The sequence below is a fragment of the Pan paniscus genome, chromosome 3, assembly GCF_029289425.2.
Source record: "Pan paniscus chromosome 3, NHGRI_mPanPan1-v2.0_pri, whole genome shotgun sequence".
Lineage (NCBI taxonomy): Eukaryota > Metazoa > Chordata > Mammalia > Primates > Hominidae > Pan > Pan paniscus.
In genome coordinates, this window is record NC_073252.2 from 22,772,720 (window position 1) to 22,793,130 (window position 20,411).

Below are 20,411 nucleotides of genomic sequence, written 5' to 3' on the forward strand. Positions count from 1 at the left end.
TGGGTGAAATGGATCACATTTCTCTTGAATTTATCTGAAGAATTATTATTCCCTAACAAAATCATGATCTGTTTTTCGATTAAGATAAAACCTTACTACAGATTGAGCATTGAGCATCCCTAATCCAAAAATCCAAAACCTGAAATGCTCCAAAATCCAAAACTTTTTGAGTTCTGACAAGTAATACCTCAAGTGCAAAATTCCACACCTGGTCACATGTGATGGGTCACCATCAAAATGCAGACACACTATGCAGTTTACTAGCATCCCCAAGGGAAAAAAGCCCCTCCCAGCCCTTTTCTGCTGCTATATATCTTTTCAGGGCATGCCCAAATTCCCCCATGCAAGCGTGCCCCCCAAAGGTAATCAAATGGCATGCGTGCAGGCTGGATTCGCCAACGACAAGTTCCCCACAATGCCCACACTGGGCCTTCATCTATGTGCATTACTCACTGTGGGTTTGCTTTTTTGTTGTTTTTTGGTTTTTGTTTTCCTTTTCTTTGCTCTGTGGTGTAAAGCTATTGTTAGTATAAAGAAATATCAGGCCGGGCGCAGTGGCTCACACCTGTACTTCCAGCACTTTGGGAGGCCAAGGTGGGCGGATCACGAGGTCAGGAGTTTGAGACCAGCCTGGCCAACATAGTGAAACCCCGTCTACACTAAAAATACAAAAAAATTAGCCAGGTGTGGTGGCGGGCACCTGTAATCCCAGCTACTTGGGAGGCTGAGGCAGGAAAATCGCTTGAACCCGGGAGGTGGAGGTTGCAGTGAGCCGAGATCGTGCAACTGCACTCCAGCCTGTGTGACGGCTCAAGACTCCATCTCCAAAAAAAAAAAAAAAGAAAAGAAAAAAAAAGAAATATCAAAGAAGCCTGAAGTTAATCTGTGGTTATCAGTGATAAGAAAAAGAGGAAGCATTTATTATGTTTATGCAACAGAGAGTCCAGCTGTTAGAGAAACTGGACAGTGGTATGGGTATGAGATTTGTTACAGAAAAGTATGGTGACAGAGTGACCGCCATGTATAATCTGAAGAAACAGAAGGATAAATTGTTGAAGATCTATGCTAAAAGTGATAAACACAAGTAAATGAAAAATAGAAAAACACTGTATGATGCAAAATATGAAGATCTCAATTGTGCACTGAAAAAGTGGATCCATCAGCATCACAGTGACCACATGCCACTTAATGGTATGCTGATCATGAAACAAGCAAAGATCTATCACAATGAATTTGAAATTGAAAGGAACTGTGACTATTCAACAGGCTGGTTGCAGATATTTAAGCAAAGACACAGCACTAAATGTTTAAGGATTTGTGGTGATAAAGCATCTGCAGATCAGAAAGCTGTGGAAAAAGTCATCAATGAGTTTGCCCATATCATCGCTGATGAAAACTGGATACCAGAGCACGTCTATAATGCTGACGAAACATCACTATTTTGGCATCATTGCCCCAGAAAGACACTGACGGTGGCAGATGAGACAGCCTCTATAGGAATTAAAGATGCCAAGGACAGAATAGCTGTGCTGGGATGTGCTAATGTTGCAGGCACGCATAAGTGTAAACTTGCTGTGATAGGCAAAGGTTTGTCCTCTCTTTTTTTCAAGGAGTGAATTTCTTATCAGTCCATTATTCTGCTAACAAAAAGGCATGGATGACCAAGGACATCTTTTCTGATTGATTTCACAAACATTTTGTACCAGAGGCATACAGTCACTGCAGGAAAGCTGAACTGGATGACGACTACAAGATTTTATATTCCTTGACAACTGTTCTGCTTATTCTCCAGCTGAAATTCTTATCAAAAATCATGTTTATGCCATGTACTTCCCCACAAATGTGACTTTATTGATTCAGCTATGTAACCAGGATATCCTTAAAGCATTGAAGGATAAATATAAAAATACTTTATTGAACAGCATGCTAGCAGCAATAAACAGAAGAATGGGCGTGGAGGTTTTCAAAAAAAGTTTAGTATGAGGCCGGATGCAGTGGCTCATGCCTGTAATCCCAGCACTTTGGGAGGCCGAGGCAGGTGGATCACCTGAGGTCAGGAGTTCAGGACCAGCCTGGCTAACGTGGTGAAATCCTGTCTGTACTAAAAAATACAAAAATTAGCCAGGCATGGTGGCAGGCACCTGTAATCCCAGCTATTCCAGAAGCTGAGACGGGAGAATTGCTTGAACCTGGAAGGCGGAGGTTGCAGTGAGCTGAGATCACACCATTGCACTCTGGCCTGGGTGACAAGAGCGAAACTCCATCTCAAAAAAAAAAAAAAATTTTAGTCTGCAGGATGCCATATATGCTGTTGCCTATGCTTGGAACATAGTGACTATAGACAAAGTTGTGCATGCCTGGCACAATCTCTGGCCTGCAACTATGTTCAGTGATGATAAACAAGGTAGTGACTTTGAAGGATTGTGTATGTCAAGTGAGAAAAAAAATAACGGCTGATCTACTCACACATGCAAAAAATATACCCCCAATGTCTGTCTGTCTGTAAGCTGGAAGAAGTGAATATCAAACAATGTTTATCATGGATAATGAGGCTCCAGTTGTTCATTCGCTGACCAATGATGAAGTAGCTGAAATGGTTTTGAATCAAGTTGATCGTGATAATCAGTGACAATGAAGATGATGTTAACACTACAGAGAAAGTGCCTATAAATGACATGGTGAAAATTTGTGATGGGCTTACTGAAGGACTAAAGCAAGTTAATTCATAACAGAACAAGAAATAATGTTGGTTTACATAATCAAAGAGGGACTTCTAAGACAAAAACAGTTGGTAATGGGGCAGATGACTGGAGAAAACATTTTAAAAAGGCATCCAGCTGAATGCCTCAGAGGACCCACTTTCTAGTCCTTCAACTATTTCTAAGATTTCTTCTTATCTAAAAAAATAAAATACAGTGTACAGTAACTATATAATTAAAACACAGCATCATAGGTGGAGACTGAACACTGCTATTGCTTGTTGTTGTTATTGTTTAACAGCTGATGGAGGTATTCTGGGGGTGCTACTCTGCTGCTTAGTTACCCTGAACACTTTATTTTTTCACTGCCTTAATGGTATGTCATGTTTTCTACTGTTAAGTACTTATGTGTGAATAAATGTAAGAAAATGATTATTTATCAGTAGCATATACATTCAGAGTCAGGAATGATGGTGATGCCAAACAACCACAGATTATCCACGTGGGTGGCTGAGCCAGGGACACCTTTGCTCTTTGATGGTTTGATAGACACAAACTTTGTTTCCTGCATAAAATTATTTAAAATATTGTATAAAATTACCTTCAGGCTATGTGAATAAGGTATACATGAAACATAAATAAATTTTGTTTTTAGACCTGGGTCCCATCCCCAGAATATCTCATTATATATATGCAAATATTCCAAAATCCAACATAAAAACACTTCTGGCCAGCTATGGTGGCTCATTTCTGTAATCCCAGCACTTTGGGAGGTCAAGGTAGGAGGAGCTCTTGAGGCCAGGAGTTCAAGGCTGCAATGAGCTATGACATCACCACTGTACTCCAGCCTGGTGAAAAAGCAAGACCATGTCTCAAAAACAAAACAAAACAAAACAAAACTTTTGATCCCAAGAATTTGAGATAAGGTGTGCAACCTATATAGCAATATATAGTTTTTAATAACCATAAAAACCATTTATGTTGATGTAGCCAGAAATAGTCATGTGAAGTTAAAGTATGGGAATATTTTGAAGTCTATATTTGAAGTAAGTTAATGTGTCTATTTTGAAATGTTTACCACTAATACTAATATCAATTTGGTATATATCCTCTTTTTACTTCATTGTAATTGAAAAAGTTATTAAAAAGTACAGAATTTTCAGAAAAAAAGAGATACCCAAGTGGTACCATGAATCCAGGGATTAATATGGAGAAAATGTTTTTATTATAGGGATAATTTCAGCCACTGTTGCACAGAAATCACTCATACTATCTTTGAAAAAAACAAAAGGTCTTTATAGATCATATACACTAGTATATTAAAGCTGGAACTAACTTGAGAAAGTATATTTTTCAGCACTGTAGTCATTCAAATGCCCAGAACCTTGAGTTATTATTATATCCCAGCGTGGGTTTATGAGGACATGACAAATAATCCTTTCTACACTTACAAAGTTCTCAGAGGATGACACTTTCTGAAACTGTCTCTTACCCCTCAGTCACACCAACATCTAAGCTTGAATTAAGCTACCCTAGCCCAGACAGCCTCTTGCCAAACAGGTCTATCTACTGGTGATCCTCCCTCAGGCCTCAAGAGCATCACACCATTTGCAGCTGAAGAAATTAATAGGTCCTTTGAAAGTTCTCACTGTGTTTGTAATTGTTCTACTTTAGAATGTGCTATAGAAATCACTTGTTAACCATACTCAGGCATATATTGTCCAGCAGAACTGTATTGCATCAACTGTTGCTTTAAGGATGGTAGATGGACCACATTCCAATGATTCTGTGCGGCGAATCCTGTCTTGCTGTGTTATGTAAGGCTCGTAGGAGAGTCAAGAGAAATACACAAATATGCTTTGTTTTTCTTCTTAATAGAGAAACTGTATTAACTCTGTGTAGGTATGTGTGTAAATATATATATTTATATGTGTAAACAATGAGTATGTATATATGTAACTATACATGTTTATATAAAATATATGTGTATCCATATGTATCATTAACGATTTTTTTCACGTCTGTCTTTCTTCTCTACCAGACTATGAGCTTGAGAGCTTTTCTTTACCTGCTTCTTAAATCACTCCGTCCCACCTTCCATTATTCCCTATTACATTACTCTAGAATCTAGACTTATTATCTAGATGGAATCTTGATAATCTTCACAGCTTGTCCAAACCTGCACATAGCTTATTTTCTAATTTGTTTACATGTTTATGTTGTTAGCCTCCCCCACTAATATCAGCTCTATGATGCTCTTATTTACTTTTTATGACACACACTGTTGGTAGCTGCCACAGAGTCATTCTCAAACTTTTTCTCACTTAGAGCTGGGTAATCACTTTCCCACCTTCTGTTAGTGGTCATATGGCCCAGTTGTAGCCAAGAAGAATTAAAGGCTATGCTGTTCAATATGGTAGATGTGAACCCGGAATATCTGAGACAGGTCTCAGTTAATTTAGAAAGTTTATTTTGCCAAGGTTGAGGACATGTGCCTGTGACACAGCCTCAGGAGGTCCTGACGACACGTGCCCAAGGTGGTCGGGGCACAGCTTGGTTTTACACATTTTAAGCAGGGAGGGGGTATCCAGGTCACAGGTAGGTGAGAGACAAATGGTTGCATTCTTTTGAGTTTCTGATTAGCCTCTCCAAAGGAGGCAATCAGATATGCATTTATCTTGGTGAGCAGAGCGATGACTTTGAATAGACTGGAAGGCAGGTTTGCCCTAAGCGGTTCCCAGCTTGACTTTTCCCTTTAGCTTAGTGATGCTGGGGTCCCAAGATTTATTTTCCTTTCACATAGCCTCTAGACACATGTAGGTAACTAAATTTATTTATGTATTTATTTTTTGAGACAGGATCTCGATCTGTCACCCTGGCCGGAGTGAAGTGGTGGGATCATAACTCACTGTGGTCTCGAACTCCTGGGCTCAAGCAATCCTCTCGCCTCAACCTGCTGAGTAGCTAGGAAAATGGGCACAAGCCACCATGACCAGCTAACTCTTTTTTTTAAGGGATGGGGGTCTTACGTTGCCCAGGATGGTCTCAAACTCCTGAACTCAAGCAGTCCTCCTGCATTGGCCTTCCAAAGTGCTGGGATTACAGGCTTAAGCCACTCTGCCTAGGTATAAATTTTAATTTTAATTAATTAAAGTGAAATAAAACTAAACATTCAGTTCTTTTTTTTTTTAGACGGAGTCTTGCTCTTTCGCCCCGGCCGGAGTGCAGTGGCGCGATCTCGTCTCACTGCAAGCTCCTCCTCCCAGGTTCACGCCATTCTCCTGCCTCAGCCTCCCGAGTAGCTGGGACTACAGGTGCCTGCCACAGTGCCCGGCTAATTTTTTGTATTTTTAGTAGAGACGGGGTTTCACCGTGTTAACCAGGATGGTCTCAATCTCCTGACCTCGTGATCCGCCCGCCTCAGCCTCCCAAAGTGCTGGGATTACAGGCGTGAGCCACTGCGCCCGACCACATTCAGTTCTTTAGGCAGTCTAGCCATACTCAAGTGCTCACAAGCTACATGCCACTGGTGGATACCATTTTTGACAACACAGACTATAGCATAGTTCCAACATCTTAGAAAGTTATTCTGGTTGACACCAATGTGAGGGGAAGTTGACTGAGAAGCTGCAGGATGGAGTGGTGTGTGTTTGTGTGTGTGTGTGTGATGAAAAGAGGCTTCCATGAGAAGACCTCTCTCTCACCACACCCATTCTTCAAGCTTTGGACATGGTCTTGTGAGAACATTGTCCTGTGAGGCCTGGAGCTGAAGCAGGTATTTTGTGACCACCAGACAAACAGCCTAAAGGAAAATTCCAACATAATAAAAGGGAACGGAAGGACAGAAACCATCTAGGTCCCTGAGGTCATAGTTGAACTGCCAGTCAACTCTCTGGATTTATTTATCAATAACGAGTATTCCCAGGTTTAAGCCACTCCTATTATGGTTTTCTAGGGCCAAGAACAGTGCCTGACACATAGAGAGAACTCAAAAACACTTGATTCATGTAGTTAAATTTTATTCATTTTTATGTTCTAAACATCACAGTTCCTTGTGTATATTGGCTAAGGACTAAAAGTTTTGTTAGAAATAAATATTTTGAATAACTAGGCATAGACTCCCAGCTAAAGTCAAATAACTTGAGATGACTGACTAAACTTCAGTCTTCCGTAGTCAAATGGAAATCTGTAATGTTACGATGAAATTAACAGCAGAACAGCAATTTTTAGCACTTGAAAAGTCTCAATGACACCTCTATAAGCCCTGTTAATAACAGACATTCTCTGTTTATTTTCGCATCATTTAATGTTAATTTGTTAATTTTGACAGCTGTAGTTTATATTTTTGGGCATTACATAGCATGTGCTATCATATGAGCTTGGTCATTATTCAGGATCCAGATAGGAACAGCAGTAGTATCTCAAATAACCTCTAGCTTCTTTAGACAGCATTGGCTCCTGTTCTGTCTTACTAGTTGCTAGAAATAGTGACGTTTGGCAAGTCGCTATATCTCATCTTTCAAAATGAAAGCTTGAACTGGAATCAGTTTTAAAGTGCGATGATTTTTATCCTGCTGAACCATGAATTCTTCTTTTGTTTGTCTGCTGCAGCCAGACTATTATTGGAATGTATTCCGATAATAGTGACAGTTAAATGCTCTCTTTAGATGCTCAAATACCTTTCTGAAATGGTATATTCTTTACCCACTCCAGTGTAATTACCATCAATTGTAAATATAAGGAAGAAATATGAGGCAAAAATTGACCAGCACTGCCATGTGGGGAATTACTTTCATGCAATGGTAGTTTCCAGGTATACAACCAGGCAGGTGAGCACAGATGTCATCGAATAGGAAGGTTCACAGTTCAAATTAAGATGCTCAAATCACACAGTTTATTACATCAATCTAAAACATACAGTGAGAAGCAAAGGAAAGAGGATAGATTAATCCATGAAGGATAGGGTACAAACAGATGAAAGGTCACCACCTGAATATCACACAATGCTCACATGAACTGCCTGGATTAATTCACCTTTTTGCCTTTCTCTTGCCAAACTCAGCCACACCAGCTTTACCCACTGACAGTGTGATTGCAAAAACCAGGGTGGAGGTCTAAGAACAAAGTGGCCCAACAGATGTAAAATACATGGGGCCAGTTGCTTTATTAGAGAGATGCAAGGGCAATGATGCCGGGCCACAATTATAACTTGCCAAATAGCCCAGTAAGCATTTAAGTACTTTACTATTCCTCTTGGACAGAGGATATATGGGGCCAGACTGTATGTCACCAATGGGTGGCTTATTTTCAGTGCAATAAATATTGAGTGCCTCATATGCCTCATATGCATATTTCATGAATCAGTGAATATTTGGTGCATACTCAGTCCTTCTATTCTTTACTATGTTTAAGTAATTTTCTTATTTGTTCCACTGTTTTTGCCAGTTTACCACATAAGTACTTAACTTACTTTTTCTATGTGTCATAAGCTATTGGCTTCTATACTTAGTATTATATATTCTCCTTCCTTTCCCCTCTTATTTTCCATAGCAGAATTAAATATTCCTAAATAATACTGATAACATATTACATGAAAGAAGAAAACAGAGTTAGGGAGAAATTTAAAAATATAGCCCACACTAGAAATATAGCTAGTTTCCCCCCAAAGCATTATTTTCTGAGTATCTATTGTCCAAAGATAATTACAATCTGCCTTTTCATTTTGGCTATCTATGTTATTATCAGATTTTGTCCTGATAATACCAACTATAATGAAGATCATCTGTCAGCCAACTAATAACTATTAATGATAGGCTCAGTAGCAGATTTGCCAATCGTGAAATTTCATCAAAATCTTTTTTCTTAAGCAAGGGAAAAAAATTCTACTTCCTTTGTGTCAGTTAACATACCAAAATCCATTTGTTGAGCCAAGCAGAATGAGAAGGGATATTTGAAATTATGTCTTTCTTAACAAACTAATTACAGTGGTAGTCTTGAATCTACCTCTGAACCAGTATGTTGATAACACAAATAACTTCCTGTTATTTGGACTTCTACATTTTTTTTTTAATACTTTGTTATATCACTTAGAGGCCTCAAACATTATTACATTATAAATAATTTGGTTGTATAAATTAGTGAAATATAAAAAATTTTAATTTAAGGCTGGGCGCGGTGGCTCATGCCTGTAATCCCAACACTTTGGGAGGCCAAGGCAGGTGGATCACCTGATGTCAGGAGTTCAAAACCAGCCTGACCAAGATGGTGAAACCTCGTCTCTACTAAAAATACAAAAAATTAGCCGGGCGTGGTGGTGGGCGCCTGTAATCCCAGCTACTCGGGAGGCTGAGGTGGAGAATTGCTTGAACCCGTGAGGCGGCAGTTGCAGTGAGCCGAGATCGTGCCACTGCACTCCAGCCTGGGTGACAGAGTGAGACTCCATCTAAAAAAAAAAAAAAATTAACGTAAATACATTATTTTACTCATTACACCAACATTTTTAGTACTTTGGTAATATGATTATTTTAGTTGACATGTCAATAAATCAAAACACATTATATTTTTGTATAACTCCAAGAATGCTAAATTTAAACGAAAGTACTCAATAAGCATTGAGTGCCTCATATATATTTAGTGAATCAGAAATATTTGGTATACATTCAGTCCTCCTTTACTACATATAAGTAATTTTCTCGTTTGTTCCACCATTTTCATCTGTTCACTACATAGACAGGAAAAACAATTGATTTTGAAGTCAGGAAATCTGGATTAACATATTGACTCCAGCTTTAGCTGGCTTACCTTGGGCAAATTACTTAACTTCTTGATACCTAGTTTTCTTCATTTTCTGTGAGGGTTCAATTAAATTAAATTAAAAACAATTTTTAAGAGATAGGTCTCACTCTGTCACCCAGGCTGGGGTGCAGTGGCATGATCATAGCTCATTACAGCCTGTACTTCCTAGGTTCAAGTGATCCTCCCACCTCAGCTTCCTGAGTAGCTAGGACTACACGTGTGTGCCGCCATGCCTAATTTCTTATTTTTTGTAGAGATGGGGTCTCGCTCTGTTGCCCAGGCTGGTCTCAAACGCCTGGTCTCATGTGATCCTCCTGCCTCAGCCTCCCAAAGTGCTGGGATTACATGCCACTGTGAGCCACTGTACCTGATCTAATTGAATGTAACTTTGAAAACATGACTTTCACATAACAGATGCCTAATAAAGATTGGATGAATATGAATCTAGCCCATTGCCTCATATTACAGATGAAGAAACTGAAACCAAGAGAGGTAAAATGAATGTGTCTAAGGTTATATCCTTGGTTCATGTAAAAGTTTGAACCACAACTCTGGGTTGTGGTGTAATTCCATTCCCTTATTAACCTGTAATCAGATTTTCTTATAAGTCTAGTAAAACATTATGATTTAGATAAGTCACTCACTAAATTTGTTTCCCTACCTGCAAAATTGGAGGGTAATAATTGTCCCCTTACATTCCAGCAATATTAGAAAGGTGAAGAGATAACGCATGGGAGAAACCACAGGGAAAAACATTCTATGTAGCCATATCATTATAAACATAAATTTGAAAAGCATTTAATCTTTAGTAACACTACATTGCAATTACATATATCAGTTTTTTCATCTCTAGATCTCTAAATCCCAACAATGTGAGTGCTGTGAACATTCTTAGACAACAATTCCACCAGCAAGGCAAAGTGGAGAATTGAGTCAATCATACAGAAAAGTCAGGAGAAGGCAAGCCCATATTCTTCACATTTTCTGAGTTTTACAGTACTACTTGTCCAATGAAGTACCTCGATTATCCTCATCCCTTTGTAAGTGAATATCCATCCTTCTGCAGATTAATATACATATATTCTAAGTTCAGCTCAATAAAAGCTTCAGAATGTATGTTGCATGAGAGAGGAAAGCTTTTGTCTTGTTTATTACTGTATTTTCAGCACTTTGAATAGTGCCTGGCATGCAACAGACACTCCATAAATATTTACTGAAACAGTGAATAAGCAAAAGAATGGATAGTATTTCTCCATTCATCAATTTGAAGGAAACCGCTTAATTATGTAAGCATAAAAAATATAAAGCAAAAAGGTACCCATTGCCTTGAGGGGGTCTTTTTTTTTTTTTTTTTAATAGGTTGACTAAAACCGTTCTTTTTTTTTTTTTTTTGAGACGGTGTCTTGCTCTGTCACCCAGGCTGGAGTGCAGTGGCGTGATCTCGGCTCACTGCAACCTCCGCCTCCCAGGTTCAAGCAATTCTCCTGCCTCAGCCTCCCAAGTAGCTGGGATTACAGGAATGTGCCACCACGCCCAGCTCATTTTTGTATTTTTAGTAAAAACGGGGTTTTGCCATGTTGGTCAGGCTGACCTCGAACTCCTGACCTCAGGTGATCCACCCACAGCCTCCCAAAGTGCTGGGATTACAGGTATGAGTCACCCCGCCTGGCCTAAAACTGTTCTTTTAAACATCTTTTTAACTTTAGCACAGTCATATGCTCTAACTAAAAAATAATAATAATCTCATACCCTTGCTGAAAATTCCAGACTATTTATAATACTGCCTATTCGACATTGCCTCTTGAATGTTTAAAATGGTCCTCAGACTCAATGTCTCCCAACAGCATCACGATCCTCGCCTGTAAAGCAGTCTTCCTCCAGGATTTCCTATCGTGGTGAAAGGGGTAGGGGAAGTGTCATGTGAGTAAACTTATAGGGGCAAAGGAGATTCCTGGTAGAAGGGATGGAGACTCTGAAGACCAAGACCCTTCTGACATACAGTAGCATTATGTTTCCCTTAAGTAGTCTTGAGGTAGTTCTATTGTGAGTAAATAACGTTTTAGCTGCACTCTGGGAGAGGGAACAGCTTGTGGAAGGATCTTGTAGCTAGAAAGAAAATGGAACATTTGGGAAAATGAGAAAAGACCAGGGCAGTGAAGCACAGGGAAAGAGTGCTATCCAATAAGACTGGTGATATAGAAAAAACTAAGCTCCAGGGAGGCTTATGGCTTTGTTTATTAAGAATGATGTTTTTGGCCAGGCATGGTGACTTATGCCTGTAATCCCAGCACTTTGGGAGGCTGAGGCTGGTGGATCACCTGAGGTCAGGAGGTTGAGACCAGCCTGGCTAACATGGTGAAACCCCGTCTCTACTAAAAATACAAAAAATAGCCAGGCATGATGGCATGCGCCTGTAATTCCCAGCTACTTGGGAGGCTGAGGCAGGAGAATGGCTTGAACCTGGGTGGTGGAGGTTGCAGTGAGCCGAGATCATGCCATTGCACTCCAGCCTGGGCAACACAGCAAGACTACATCTTAAAAAAAAAAAAAAAAAAAAAAGAATATTTTTCACTTTAGTAAAGGTTGGAAGCCATTGAAGGATTTAAAGCAAAGACAATAAAAGTTGCATTTTTATATGCCTCTTTTGACTCCTGTGTTGAGATTGGAAGGTGATGAGAGACTGCACAATAATATATTCTGGGAAACCATCAGGAGTCTGTAACCGTAGATCAGAGATTCAAGCAGCTTCAACTAGAAAGATGGGAATGGACATGAAAAGAAGTGAAAGTGATGACACAGTATTTAAGAAACAAGACTCATTTTCTTGATCGTTTGGATAGAAGACATAAGGGAGGGAAAATGTGAAAAATTACTCCATTTTTTTCCCTGAGTGGATGTGGATGCCATTCATTCACCAAAGCATGATGCTGTTGGGAGATGTTGAGTCTGAGGTCCATTTTAAACATTCAAGAGGCAATGTTGAATAGGTAGTGTTATAAATAGTCTGGAGTTTTCAGCAAGGGTGAGAGATTACTATTATTTTTAGTTAGAGCACATAAACTTTATTTGAAACCATATGTGTGGATGGGATTCCCTAGGTAGAAAAATTAGAGGAGAAAGGAAAAAGGATAAGGTAGCACTTATCCTAAAGAAAGTCCACTTTTTTATTTTTATTTTTATTATTTTTTTGAGATGGAATCTCACTCTGTTACCCAGGCTGGAGTGCAATGGCGTGATCTCAGCTCACTGCAACCTCCGCCTTCCCGGTTCAAGCAATTCTCCTGTCTCAGTCCCCCGAGTAACTGGGATTACAGGCGCCCACCACCACGCCCAGCTAATTTTTATATTTTTAGGTTTCGCCATATTACCCAGGCTGGTCTCGAACTCCTGGCGTCAAGTGATCCTCCTGCCTTGGCCTCCCAAAATGCTGGGATTACAGGCATGATCCACTGCACCCTGCCAAGAAAGCCCACTTTTAAATGCTGGGAGAGGAGAAGGAAATGCAGAGATGGAATAAGAGAAGGTGTTGACAGCAGAGAAAGAATGACAAGAGAACACAGAATGAAACCTAAGTGTGGCATTTCCTTACGAATAACATAGTCAGAAACTAGTGATAAATCCCTGTGATCATTTGATGTTTTCTTCCCTTGCCAAGTTAATGAGAGCACTTACTGTCAAGCAAGATTTCAAAAAACCTTTGTTTATCAAGAACACTATGTATTTTAAATTAACCCCGCTTAAATTGCCTTCAGAAACACCAAAGGAGTTAAATACCAATTTAAACACAAAAGGGGAAGAAAAGACCAACATGGAAAGCACAAAATCCCCTGTCCTCCATGCCATGCCCAGCTACACTCCGTCCTCCCCACCTCCATCCCCATCCCTGAGCAAATATATCCTTTTACCATTGGTGGCGCAGCTTTTTGTGCAATTGCCTCTGAGTTTTACTAGTAAGTATCGGAATTCCAGCTGACTCCTCTTCAGCTGTTGCAAGAGTCAAAAGAGAATAATTATTTTCTTTGTGTCTCTGCTCAGTTCTCAGGAGACAGAACTAAAAATTTCTTGCCAGATGGCAACTGAGGATGCACTTCTGAGGATTTTACTGTCATCAAGTTATAATGGCGGGATGCCTGAGAAGTCAATCACTGAATCAGGGCCAACTTTTGCCCATTTGTGGCCCTTAAAGATAAATATTTAGTCTAATTTTTACAAGGTCTCTAGCAAAAGCTTCCTCTTTGGGCAAAAATAGATAAAAGTATTAGGGCAGACTTTTAGAGAGAATTTTTATTTGTCTCCAGAACATTAGAGTAGAGGTTGGTAATCTTTTTCTGTAAAGGACCAGATGGTAAATACATTAGCTTTTGCTGGCTAACACAACAGTCTCAGTTGCAACTACTACGGTGAAAGCAGCAATAGACAGTACATGAATGAATGCAACTGTGTTTCAATTAAACCTTATTTATAGCCATGGAAATTGGAGTTTCATATAATTTTCATGTGAAATTATAATTTTATATGATTTTCATGTTGTTATTCTTTTGATTTACTCCCTATGCACTTAAAAAATGCATAAACCATTGGAACTTGTGGACTTCATAAAAACAGATGGTGGATTGACCCCTGCCCTACAGGAAGACCATCATGGCAGCTTTTCTCCTGAGTTGTCACCACCTGCTTCGCTCCCCTAATAAGTAATTCAGAAAATTCAATTCCAGTTGTTGAAAATGAAAATGTTAAACCTTAGGGATAAAAAAATCCCTAGCAATATTAGAGTTCAGTTTCTCCAGCATTCTTATTTAAGGCAATCTTAGTAGTCTGCACCATCTGAGGACAGCCATTTGCTTGTGGTTGATAAGACGTAATGGTGACAGCTCAGATAAGGCTCCCAACTACAAATTCTGACAACTCAAGCTGAGGTTGAATCAGAACTGTTGTCAGTAAAGATGGTGTCTGTCAATCTTTGGGCTGCAAAAACTAGGACAGAGCTGTGATTGTTGCTGCAGATGTTTGAAATGTAATTAAAAGCACTTAGAGCCATTTTGAGAGGGAATCTAACCCAAGAAGTTCTTTTGGTATCAGCCTGTAAAGTCAGTATGAATTCTTGAAATTCATTTTGAATGCTCAGGAGCCCTTAGCCTGAAATGACCTTGGGCCAATAATGTCTAGTAGGATAGAATGTGATACAACTTTTTTACAGTTATTTCACTCTCTGTATTTGTTCCTGGCTGACCGTCATAAATTTAAATATTGGTGGGAATGCCTCAAGCCCTCATATTGAACAGGTAACCTCAACTTGCACCATCTACAAGAAACACAATTCTGGTAAAAATGTAAAGATAAGGATGAGAACCAACTCCCTTGGGAGTCTTTCTCCATTGGCAAATGGATTTAATTCACATCTTAAAGTTTCATAACAGGAATATATTCCAACAAGAGTCTGCATGTTTTCAGAATTTTTAGAAGTTTTTCCTTGCAAACAGACTGCCACAACCATTGTTGCTAAGAGACAGCACTAGGGCAATGATTTGTTCCTCTCTAGAAACAGGGACACTCATTTTACCAGTAAAGTTATCCAACACATTCAACAAGTGCATTTAGTCACAAAAATTGCATCATCTGTACCCTCTTTAATCCTCTGGAAAAACAGAGTGAGCCAACCAGCCAAACCACTTAGATTCACCTAGGAACGTTAACTGCCTACTCAGAGTGTTGACTTGAGCCCTGATGATCCCTCATTCCTGCCTCTACAGTCAACATTGATTATTCTCTTATGAAATAATTACTGGCAAGCCAGGGGGGATCTATACTCTTTTTGATTTTATGAGACTCTTATTTGATTCCATCCAATATGCATAAGTATTGCCAGGTTTTATTAAATCCACTTTTGTTTATCACCAGCAGGTCAATTATGTCTTTCCCCTAGACACCCCACCACAGCCCTTACATGAATTTTAGGTTAGAGACCTAGTCTTCTGGAAAAAAAAAATCTTGAATCCAGGTTGAAAAGAAGTAACTCTGCCCTCCTAACCACCAACACTGCTGCAAAGCTATAAAGAATACAATCTTGGATAGATTTAAACACCAAAACTGAAACTGATTTGACAATGGTATAAATTTGGACATTCCTCATTGCCCTGTGTAGTTATTTAAGAATAAGCTTATGGTTGTCTTTTTTTTTCTTTCTTTTTCTTTTTTTTTTTTTGGAGATGAAGTCTCTCTGTGTTGCCCAGGCTGGAGTGCAGTGGCACCATCTTGGCTCACTGCAACCTCTGCCTCCCAGGTTCAAGCGATCCTCCTGCCTCAGCCCTCCTAGTAGCTGGGATTACAAGCAGGCACCACCATGCCCAGCTAATTTTTTTGTATTTTTAGGAGAGACGGGGTTTTGCCATGTTGGCCAGGCTGATCTCAAACTCCTGACCTCAGGTGATCTGCCTGCCTCATCCTCCCAAAGGGATTACAAGCTGGGATTACAAGTGTGAGCCACTGTGCCCAGCTTTATGGTTGTCTTAAACAAGAGGGAGGGAGGTGTGATAAGGTGTGGTGGTTAATTTTATGTGTCATTGTAACTGGGTTACGAACGCCCGGATTGCTGGTAAAACATTATTTCTCAGGATGTCTGTGAGGGTGTTTCCAGAAGAGGCTAGCATTTGAACTGATAGATTAAGTAAAGAAGATCACCCCCACCCATGTTGGTGAATATCATCCAATCTGTTGCAGGCCCAAAGAGAACAAAAAAAGACAGAAGAAGGACAAATTTTCTCTCCCAACTTGAGCTGGGCCATCCATCTTCTCCTGCCCTCAGATACCTGGTTCTCACCTCTTCAGGCTTGGATTGGAACTATAACACCAGCTTTCCTGGGTAATGTCACAGAAGGAGAACAGATCTGGCTTGCAGAAAACAGATCATGGGACTTCTCAGCTTTCATAATCACATGAGACAAGCCCAGTAAATATCTCGTTTTGTCTCTCTCTCTCTTCTGTTCTATTCTATTGGTTCTGTTTCTTTGGAGAACCCTGACTAATACACAAGGCCAAATGTGAGGCCAAACATATAACTTTCTCCCATTTTCTCAACCTGCTGACAAGGCCAGACATGTACCCTTCACCTTTTCCCCTTAGCCAGCTTCTCATTCTTTGTCTCATGAGTGATTAGCTAAGATTAAAATTGTATCTGTCCTGAAATTAACCACAGAAAGAAAAGTGTCCTCTTTAGCTAGTTAACTAAGCCTCTCCTGATTGCAAAACAATTTGAACTGTAAGTTACTTGTACCTTGTCTAAGACCCCCATAAAAGCCTAAGGGAAAACCACCCTGCTGAGAAACTCTGATTCTTGAGATCTAGGGTGTACTCCCTATTGCAACAGTAAGAATAAAATCAATCTCCTTACTTGATAAGCTTGTGTCTTTGACAGATCTAAGGCAGGTAGAAAGGGACATTTCCATCTTCCTTTTGGAATTACTTTACTGGGTTTGGTCTCCAACAAGTCCAGTCATGTGTAAGAGTATATTTCTAGGTAGTGAGAAGAATTACCTTAGCTTGATTGAGGCAGATCTGGAACTAGGTATGGAACTAGTAAGAAAAAAGTTCTACAAGGACCTCCCAGTGGAAGATAAATAAATTATATAATTGCTATGGTTTGAATGTGTCCACTCCAAAATTCATGTTGAAACTTAATCCCCTTTGTGGTAGTATTAACAGGTGGACCCTTAGGGAAGTGATTATGTCACAAGAGCTCTACTCTCATGAATATATTAGTGCCTTATAAAAGTGCTGGAGGAAACTAGCTCAGAACCCCTTTGCCTTCTGCCAAGTGAGGACAAAACATTCAGTGCATCATCCTGGAAGCAAAGACTGGATCCTCACTAGATACCAAACCATGATCTTGGACTTTCCAACCTCAATCACAGTGAACAATGAATTTATGTTCTTTATAAATTACTCAGTTTCAGATATTTTGAGCACAAATTGACTAAGAAAATAGCATAAAGTTGATCATTTTGTAGCAAGTTACTTTTGGTATTTCTTTCTCTTTTTGTACCTTTTAGCCTTCAGTACTCAGTAAATTACTTTCAGTCTTTCAGTCTGGTTCCAGCTGCGCCATGAAGAATTAAGAGGAGAGTCCTGTGTTCCTTCCCAGAAGAAAACGTCAAGGAGGGAGCCACACCTTCTTTAGGTAGCAGAGAAAATTAATGAAAAATCTCTTAATACAAGACCAAGGTCTTTGAGGCCTGACTATCTCTTTCACCAGATATTCTTCCTGAATTGACAATTTCTAAGCTGAAACACTAACAACTTTAAGAAAGCATAACATTTTCTCTCACTTCACAGGCAGGTAGAACATGTATTTTGTGAGCCTTCTTTTGAGTAGGGGTGAACACTAGCCATATAATGACATAAGATATAATGAAATAAGAAAGCAATATTGGAAATTTAACTCTTTGGTTTTTCACCTCACTTATATAACTAGTATATTACAATGATTTAGGACCTCCCAAATGTCTCTGTAATTCATCTTCTGCCGATAACATAAATACAGTGTAGACATATGGACTTAAAGCTAAGAAGCAGGCCAGGCGTGGTGGCTCACACCTGTAATCCCAGCACTTTGGGAGGCCAAGGTAGGAGGATCACAAAGTCAGGAGTTCCAGGCCAGCCTGGCCAACATGATGAAACCCTGTCTCTACTAAAAATACAAAAATTAGCCAGGTGTGGTGGTGCATGCCTGTAATCCCAGCTACTTAGGAGGCTGAGGCAGGAGAATCACTTGAACCCAGGAGGGAGAGTTTGCAGTGAGCTGAGATCATACCACTGCACTCCAGCCTGGGCAACATAGTGAGACTCTGTCCCAAAAATAAATAAATAAATAAAATAAATAAAGTTAAGAAGCAGAAGCATTAAACTCTAAGCCTTCTAAACTCTTGCTCTCAGGGAGGATGTTTAATAGTGTTAATATCCACAACACATTTTAGAATTACCACAAAATACAGAGAAAGAAAAGAAATTCCTGAGTTCTAAGTAACTAGGAGTATGCATTATGTGGAAAGAATAGATGAAAGACCTTCCATTTTTACTGGAGATTATGATGTGTCTGCATCAATAATGTAAACTTTGAACAATTAGAGATGCAGAGACTGGAAATAATTCTCTACAAGACTGAAAGTTCTCTGAAGCTGGTAATAAGCCTCTGATTAATGATGAGAGAATGAAGTAGGGCCACACCTCAGAAGATACAAGAAAGAAGATTGGCAGAACTCATAAATGAAGAAGAGAAAAGATATCCAATGGATCATTTTTAGAGACGCTTTTTTTTTGTTTTGAGATAGGGTCTGGCTCTGTCCCCCAGGTTGGAGTGCGGTGGTGCAATCACGGTTCACTGCAGCCTCGAATTCCTGGGCTCAAGTGATCCCCTCACATCAGCCTCTGGAGTAGCTGGTACTATAGGCTCGGGCCATCACACCTGGCTAATTTTTTTTTTCTCTTTTGAAGAGATAGTATCTCACTGTGTTGCTCAGATTGGTCTTGTACTCCTGGATTCAAGTGATCCTCCCACCTCAGCCTCCTGAAGTGCTGGTATTACAGCATGAGCCCCTATGTCCAGCTCAGAGATGCTTTACTAGCATCTTAATCACAAACCTGCTGGATCATCTAAACACTGTCTATGCTACATCATTTTAAAAATAAATGTATAGAGAGATTATCTATAAACATATGTATATATCTTATCTATGTTATATAATTTATCTACCTATCTGCAGATTATTCAATGACAACCATTCTGATTTGAATACGAAGGTCAAGAACTGAACCCACCAGCCCTCCCTCACAGCTTGGACACTGAGGAGCAGAAATGCCTGCTCCTCTCACTCCCCCCATAGTTAACTGTTTCTCTTAACATGACTTTATTTTCCCATTGTCTTCATTGGTATGTCTTCATTCCCCAATTACCCATCAATTCTTCACTGAAAATCATCAACAGATGGTTTGCACTCTATGATTCTTCGAATGTCTCACCTTGCTGTTTTCAGCAATCCTGGGCTTTTGTATCTTAATCTTTACACAATTCTAACCAAGCTTCCTCGCACTGAAAGACCTACCTTGAACTAAACTGATTCTCAATAAATTCTGACTTTGCTTCCCTACTGAGACATTACCAAAGCTATGCAGAATGGTATTCTCCCTTAATATAGTGAACAATATACTTAGCTTCATCTTATCAAAAGGTTATGTAATATTTGAATAGCTGGCTTTCTACAAGATCTTTTTTAGTTGTTTTTCATAGAGCAAATTTACACATCTAGATTTCAAGAACATTTATAAATGGCCAATTTGTGCTGTCCTCTTTAAAAGATAAATTGTAACTTTATTTAGAAGACAGCTTTCAACAGCAATCGCTATATTATCATGGTAATCTTGAGAAGTATATAATGGTCTTAGTAACTTTGCTATAAAATCTTGCAAGGAGATATGACAGGTGGGATATTTATTATTTTTGTTGGCATATCACGACTGAGGTTTCTTCTTTCTTGCCCTCATATCATTTATTATGTGGACTCTGTCTTATTCCTGGCCCTCTGGGGATTTGCTGCTGGGTGAAGAATGGAGATCACCTGATACCACAAGACATGCACTGCTATGACAGTGCCTGAACTCCTTTCCTAATGGCTTTTGAACAGCATATTCTCTTAAAGTAGTCCTTCCTTTGACAGAAAATGTATTATACAATATCATTCCTACAAGCAGAGAATTAGTATAAATATCTGAGTTTGAGCCCAATTACAGGTTTGCCAGTACTAAAGAGTATGTAGCTTCTATGTACTCATAGTATATAGGAGCTCATATCCTATTGGTTTATGTGCCCTAACTCTGTGTTAAAAGCACCTGTAATATTTAGAACTAAAATCATATATTGTCTGCAAT